The sequence below is a fragment of the Leiobunum rupestre genome, assembly GCF_980474605.1.
Source record: "Leiobunum rupestre chromosome 11 unlocalized genomic scaffold, qqLeiRupe1.1.hap1 SUPER_11_unloc_1, whole genome shotgun sequence".
NCBI lineage: Eukaryota > Metazoa > Arthropoda > Arachnida > Opiliones > Sclerosomatidae > Leiobunum > Leiobunum rupestre.
Genome location: NW_028324281.1, coordinates 130,001 through 137,500, shown reverse-complemented (window position 1 = coordinate 137,500; position 7,500 = coordinate 130,001).

Genomic DNA, 7,500 nt, shown 5'->3' with positions numbered 1-7,500 from the left:
TAATTTGAGTTAAAATTACCTAGGACTTTCGCGAAAATGCGTTCCAGTTTGTCTTGTTCCCGTTAAATCGATGTCAACATGCTGTGAGCCGTCAGTTTCCAAGTTTCCCTACAACAGTGAAGGTGTATCCAGTGTTCCAGGCTAATATCTACTAGTTCCTGTCGAACCAGTGCCAAATCCACGTAAAAATCACCAGCAAAATAAGTACCCTTTATGCAAATTGCAAAATTGTCAATTTTATTCAATTTTTCGCCGAAAAAACTGTTTTTCGTGGCATACTTACGCGTGAACTTTTGTTAAAAGAGGCCGCAGAGCCCAAAAGTACTGTCCGTGTCGCCATCTATCGTGAAAAACTGTTTAAACCGCGCTCCGGACGCCAAAAACGCTGTCTCGCTATATATATCTGAAATAGAAACGATTTATTAGTTTCGCGAGTTCCGCTTCACATCTACCGGAACTTTTTGTTTAAAATACTTACTTAGTCATTCTTGGCCTCGTGGTCACGTCTGCTAGTTGAAGCGCTGCCCGGTCTTCGATAACTTCGTCGACTTTTGCTCCTGTGGGAAGAAATTTTAACATTTAAATTAATTTGAGTTAAAATTACCTAGGACTTTCGCGAAAATGCGTTCCAGTTTGTCTTGTTCCCGTTAAATCGATGTCAACATGCTGTGAGCCGTCAGTTTCCAAGTTTCCCTACAACAGTGAAGGTGTATCCAGTGTTCCAGGCTAATATCTACTAGTTCCTGTCGAACCAGTGCCAAATCCACGTAAAAATCACCAGCAAAATAAGTACCCTTTATGCAAATTGCAAAATTGTCAATTTTATTCAATTTTTCGCCGAAAAAACTGTTTTTCGTGGCATACTTACGCGTGAACTTTTGTTAAAAGAGGCCGCAGAGCCCAAAAGTACTGTCCGTGTCGCCATCTATCGTGAAAAACTGTTTAAACCGCGCTCCGGACGCCAAAAACGCTGTCTCGCTATATATATCTGAAATAGAAACGATTTATTAGTTTCGCGAGTTCCGCTTCACATCTACCGGAACTTTTTGTTTAAAATACTTACTTAGTCATTCTTGGCCTCGTGGTCACGTCTGCTAGTTGAAGCGCTGCCCGGTCTTCGATAACTTCGTCGACTTTTGCTCCTGTGGGAAGAAATTTTAACATTTAAATTAATTTGAGTTAAAATTACCTAGGACTTTCGCGAAAATGCGTTCCAGTTTGTCTTGTTCCCGTTAAATCGATGTCAACATGCTGTGAGCCGTCAGTTTCCAAGTTTCCCTACAACAGTGAAGGTGTATCCAGTGTTCCAGGCTAATATCTACTAGTTCCTGTCGAACCAGTGCCAAATCCACGTAAAAATCACCAGCAAAATAAGTACCCTTTATGCAAATTGCAAAATTGTCAATTTTATTCAATTTTTCGCCGAAAAAACTGTTTTTCGTGGCATACTTACGCGTGAACTTTTGTTAAAAGAGGCCGCAGAGCCCAAAAGTACTGTCCGTGTCGCCATCTATCGTGAAAAACTGTTTAAACCGCGCTCCGGACGCCAAAAACGCTGTCTCGCTATATATATCTGAAATAGAAACGATTTATTAGTTTCGCGAGTTCCGCTTCACATCTACCGGAACTTTTTGTTTAAAATACTTACTTAGTCATTCTTGGCCTCGTGGTCACGTCTGCTAGTTGAAGCGCTGCCCGGTCTTCGATAACTTCGTCGACTTTTGCTCCTGTGGGAAGAAATTTTAACATTTAAATTAATTTGAGTTAAAATTACCTAGGACTTTCGCGAAAATGCGTTCCAGTTTGTCTTGTTCCCGTTAAATCGATGTCAACATGCTGTGAGCCGTCAGTTTCCAAGTTTCCCTACAACAGTGAAGGTGTATCCAGTGTTCCAGGCTAATATCTACTAGTTCCTGTCGAACCAGTGCCAAATCCACGTAAAAATCACCAGCAAAATAAGTACCCTTTATGCAAATTGCAAAATTGTCAATTTTATTCAATTTTTCGCCGAAAAAACTGTTTTTCGTGGCATACTTACGCGTGAACTTTTGTTAAAAGAGGCCGCAGAGCCCAAAAGTACTGTCCGTGTCGCCATCTATCGTGAAAAACTGTTTAAACCGCGCTCCGGACGCCAAAAACGCTGTCTCGCTATATATATCTGAAATAGAAACGATTTATTAGTTTCGCGAGTTCCGCTTCACATCTACCGGAACTTTTTGTTTAAAATACTTACTTAGTCATTCTTGGCCTCGTGGTCACGTCTGCTAGTTGAAGCGCTGCCCGGTCTTCGATAACTTCGTCGACTTTTGCTCCTGTGGGAAGAAATTTTAACATTTAAATTAATTTGAGTTAAAATTACCTAGGACTTTCGCGAAAATGCGTTCCAGTTTGTCTTGTTCCCGTTAAATCGATGTCAACATGCTGTGAGCCGTCAGTTTCCAAGTTTCCCTACAACAGTGAAGGTGTATCCAGTGTTCCAGGCTAATATCTACTAGTTCCTGTCGAACCAGTGCCAAATCCACGTAAAAATCACCAGCAAAATAAGTACCCTTTATGCAAATTGCAAAATTGTCAATTTTATTCAATTTTTCGCCGAAAAAACTGTTTTTCGTGGCATACTTACGCGTGAACTTTTGTTAAAAGAGGCCGCAGAGCCCAAAAGTACTGTCCGTGTCGCCATCTATCGTGAAAAACTGTTTAAACCGCGCTCCGGACGCCAAAAACGCTGTCTCGCTATATATATCTGAAATAGAAACGATTTATTAGTTTCGCGAGTTCCGCTTCACATCTACCGGAACTTTTTGTTTAAAATACTTACTTAGTCATTCTTGGCCTCGTGGTCACGTCTGCTAGTTGAAGCGCTGCCCGGTCTTCGATAACTTCGTCGACTTTTGCTCCTGTGGGAAGAAATTTTAACATTTAAATTAATTTGAGTTAAAATTACCTAGGACTTTCGCGAAAATGCGTTCCAGTTTGTCTTGTTCCCGTTAAATCGATGTCAACATGCTGTGAGCCGTCAGTTTCCAAGTTTCCCTACAACAGTGAAGGTGTATCCAGTGTTCCAGGCTAATATCTACTAGTTCCTGTCGAACCAGTGCCAAATCCACGTAAAAATCACCAGCAAAATAAGTACCCTTTATGCAAATTGCAAAATTGTCAATTTTATTCAATTTTTCGCCGAAAAAACTGTTTTTCGTGGCATACTTACGCGTGAACTTTTGTTAAAAGAGGCCGCAGAGCCCAAAAGTACTGTCCGTGTCGCCATCTATCGTGAAAAACTGTTTAAACCGCGCTCCGGACGCCAAAAACGCTGTCTCGCTATATATATCTGAAATAGAAACGATTTATTAGTTTCGCGAGTTCCGCTTCACATCTACCGGAACTTTTTGTTTAAAATACTTACTTAGTCATTCTTGGCCTCGTGGTCACGTCTGCTAGTTGAAGCGCTGCCCGGTCTTCGATAACTTCGTCGACTTTTGCTCCTGTGGGAAGAAATTTTAACATTTAAATTAATTTGAGTTAAAATTACCTAGGACTTTCGCGAAAATGCGTTCCAGTTTGTCTTGTTCCCGTTAAATCGATGTCAACATGCTGTGAGCCGTCAGTTTCCAAGTTTCCCTACAACAGTGAAGGTGTATCCAGTGTTCCAGGCTAATATCTACTAGTTCCTGTCGAACCAGTGCCAAATCCACGTAAAAATCACCAGCAAAATAAGTACCCTTTATGCAAATTGCAAAATTGTCAATTTTATTCAATTTTTCGCCGAAAAAACTGTTTTTCGTGGCATACTTACGCGTGAACTTTTGTTAAAAGAGGCCGCAGAGCCCAAAAGTACTGTCCGTGTCGCCATCTATCGTGAAAAACTGTTTAAACCGCGCTCCGGACGCCAAAAACGCTGTCTCGCTATATATATCTGAAATAGAAACGATTTATTAGTTTCGCGAGTTCCGCTTCACATCTACCGGAACTTTTTGTTTAAAATACTTACTTAGTCATTCTTGGCCTCGTGGTCACGTCTGCTAGTTGAAGCGCTGCCCGGTCTTCGATAACTTCGTCGACTTTTGCTCCTGTGGGAAGAAATTTTAACATTTAAATTAATTTGAGTTAAAATTACCTAGGACTTTCGCGAAAATGCGTTCCAGTTTGTCTTGTTCCCGTTAAATCGATGTCAACATGCTGTGAGCCGTCAGTTTCCAAGTTTCCCTACAACAGTGAAGGTGTATCCAGTGTTCCAGGCTAATATCTACTAGTTCCTGTCGAACCAGTGCCAAATCCACGTAAAAATCACCAGCAAAATAAGTACCCTTTATGCAAATTGCAAAATTGTCAATTTTATTCAATTTTTCGCCGAAAAAACTGTTTTTCGTGGCATACTTACGCGTGAACTTTTGTTAAAAGAGGCCGCAGAGCCCAAAAGTACTGTCCGTGTCGCCATCTATCGTGAAAAACTGTTTAAACCGCGCTCCGGACGCCAAAAACGCTGTCTCGCTATATATATATATATATATAAAGAGTACCGGCTTAAGTAAAGCAAATATTTTGACCTTACGTAAAACTTTTTTAAATTTTAACCTATCGAACTGAAATTTTTATCGTGTATAATTTGAGCCTCAAGGCATTTTCTGTACGTCGAACATTTCCAAAAATCGAACTTTTTTCCGCGGAAAAGTCGTAGGAAAGTTGGTTTTTTCTACCCGTTGGTTTAACATATAAAATTTTTAACCTTCGGTAAATTTATCGATTGTTCGGCCTAGACGGCTTTAATTGTGTGTACATATCTTTTAAACTATTTTAGAATTTCATAGTGTTTAATTATTGTGTAGAAGCAGTCTTGGCAATGATTTGTTTGGCATATGGCAAGTTGTATATATTGTATTATAGTGTATATATTGTATTATGATTTTAACTTGTATATAGAATAATGGCTGAAGGGGGTGATCTGAGAGGGGTCCAGGAGGGGGCTTGTAATATTATGCCCGATGAAAGTTTAAATGATGACGAAGTAGTTTATTTGTATCCACCACCTAAAATCGCCATCGATTGCCCAAAATGCACAAATGTATTTAAAGATCACCGGTCATGGAGAGATCATATTAGTTCGCATTTTTTGGGTGATATTAAAGTTATATACAAATGTGCAGTCTGTAAAACCAAGTTTGGCAGTCATCAAGGGGTAAGTGGGCACCGAAGACATTGTAAATCACCTGACCGTAGAACTATAGAGCTCGAACAGTCGAATGAGGAGACTTTTGATAGCGAAATCGAATTCGACCTTATGTTAAGGAAACAAGCACTCGTTTATCGTGCGCCCAAAGATAGAGATTTGGATGAAGATTATCAATGCGAATTTAAAAAAATTAATGATGAGCCTTGTAAATTTAAATCCTCCTCAAAGAGGGGTCTCTCTTGCCACCAACAAAAAGCACATCCGATTGAATACGCAACCAAGTATACAGTTACTAAAACCGGTTATGTAACCTGGGAAAGAGAAGAATGGCAGGCGCTTGGTCGGTTAGAAGCTAAACTAGATAAAAATATAACTAAGGTTAATATGGTCCTGGACAGGCTTTTCCCATATCGCACCTTAGAGGCAATTAAATCCAAAAGAAAGCAGCCTGAGTACAAGAAATATGTTGAGCTGCTAAAAACCGGCATAGGCTTTTTGGACCTGAATCGAAGCGTGGAAGAACAAGTTTTACTTCCTGAGGAGCCCACTATTGCCCAATCTCAAGATCCAATAGTTCAATCACCTTCGGCCCAAGCAGCGTTAAAACGATTACGCCCTCCCAGTTGGAAAGCCAGTAATCGGCGAAGGATCTCTTCGGCAAAAAATGATTTGGCTCAAATACGTATAGAGGACGTTTTAATTGAAGAAGTCAGGCCTAGATTTGTTTCGGAAGGTGGAGAAGGTCCTTCTAGATCAGACATCGAATCAGCCTTTAGAAATCTACCTTCAAAAGTTCTAGCGCCGGTTGTGACGACTGCATCCCATCGTGTAAACCATGGCGAAAATAACTTGGAAGACGATCTAAGAGAACCAGTAAGGACCATAACTGAGGTTGATCAGAATCAGAGTTCCAGCGAAGAATCAGTAAACGACCTAAATGATACGTTAACGCTACTTGAAGCGGTGGAAGCTAGAATTAAAGCTAGATCTGCATGGGCCATGGGTTCATCGGGTGGCTGGAATGGTGATCAGAATGGACCTGACGATGTATCGAGTATTGCTACAACCCAAAAAAGTCCAAAGCCGAAAAATAATCACAATCACAATAAGAATAGAATTGAAGTAAGAATCAATGATGTCCCGACTCTGCTGGATACCGTTGACGATGTCCATAGTGAGGGTATCGAGCACCATATTGGTAGTGTTGGCGTTGCAATGGGCAGTAATGATCCTATTGATGATTCGATTAACGGTAACTCATCTTTTCTTATCGAAGAACATATGAATCCAAGAGATATGTTTATTGGCTATTTCCGTAAATATTTGGAGCAAGCGGATCACGACGCGTTTTTTATACGTATTACGATTGACACTCTTGAGGAGAAGCTTCAACTTGACGATATTTCATCTTGGCTCCAGTGGAAGTTTCCAATTTCGCAGGAAAGGAAATATCAGGGCAGGAACAATAGGCCAAAAGTTGGACGGCGGAAAATGGAGAAACGCCTATTTGCCCAGTCGCAGGATCTCTTCAAAAAAAACAAAAAGAAGTTGTCGAAATTAATTTTTGAACCTCGAACGGCGGATTTCATCGAACCAACACCCCAGAACATCGAAAGGACATATGGTGCTCTCTTTTCAGCTGCGTCTCCCGACGATTCCGAGCATTATGAGAAGAAAACTTTAAAATTTAATACTTACGTGCCAATTTCTAGCGAAGAACTTCTTGTGTCTCTAAAAAGGCAGGGGGCATCCTCATCTGGTCCGGACGGGCTGCTCATGAAGGATCTATTAAAAATTAAAAAAGAAGATCTTCGCTTGCTCTTCAATATCTTCCTGTTTAAGAAAGACCTACCTGTTGATTTGAAGAAATGCCGTACGATTTTGATTCCGAAGGATGGTGACCTGAGAGAAGCCTCGAATTGGCGCCCTATTACGATATTATCCATTTTGGTGCGGCTGTTCCATAATATTTTGGCTGCTCGGCTACGTGGAAGTTTACGCCTAAATACGGCGCAACAAGCTTTCATCGAGGCGGATGGGACTATGGCCAATACAATGCTTATCGATTATGCGATCAATTCTGCGAAGAAGAAACGAAAGAAACTTTCTCTAATATCGCTTGACCTGGCTAAGGCGTTTGACTCGGTCGGGCATGGGAGTGTTAAGCGCGCTCTGAATCGCCTTTCCCTGGAGCCTGAAATGATCGAATATATTTTGCATACGTACCTAGGATCCACAACTACTATTTTATGTTCAGGGCAAGAGATCAAGCTGAATCTAACTCGTGGCGTAAAACAAGGGGACCCTTTGTCGCCCATAATATTTAATGCCGT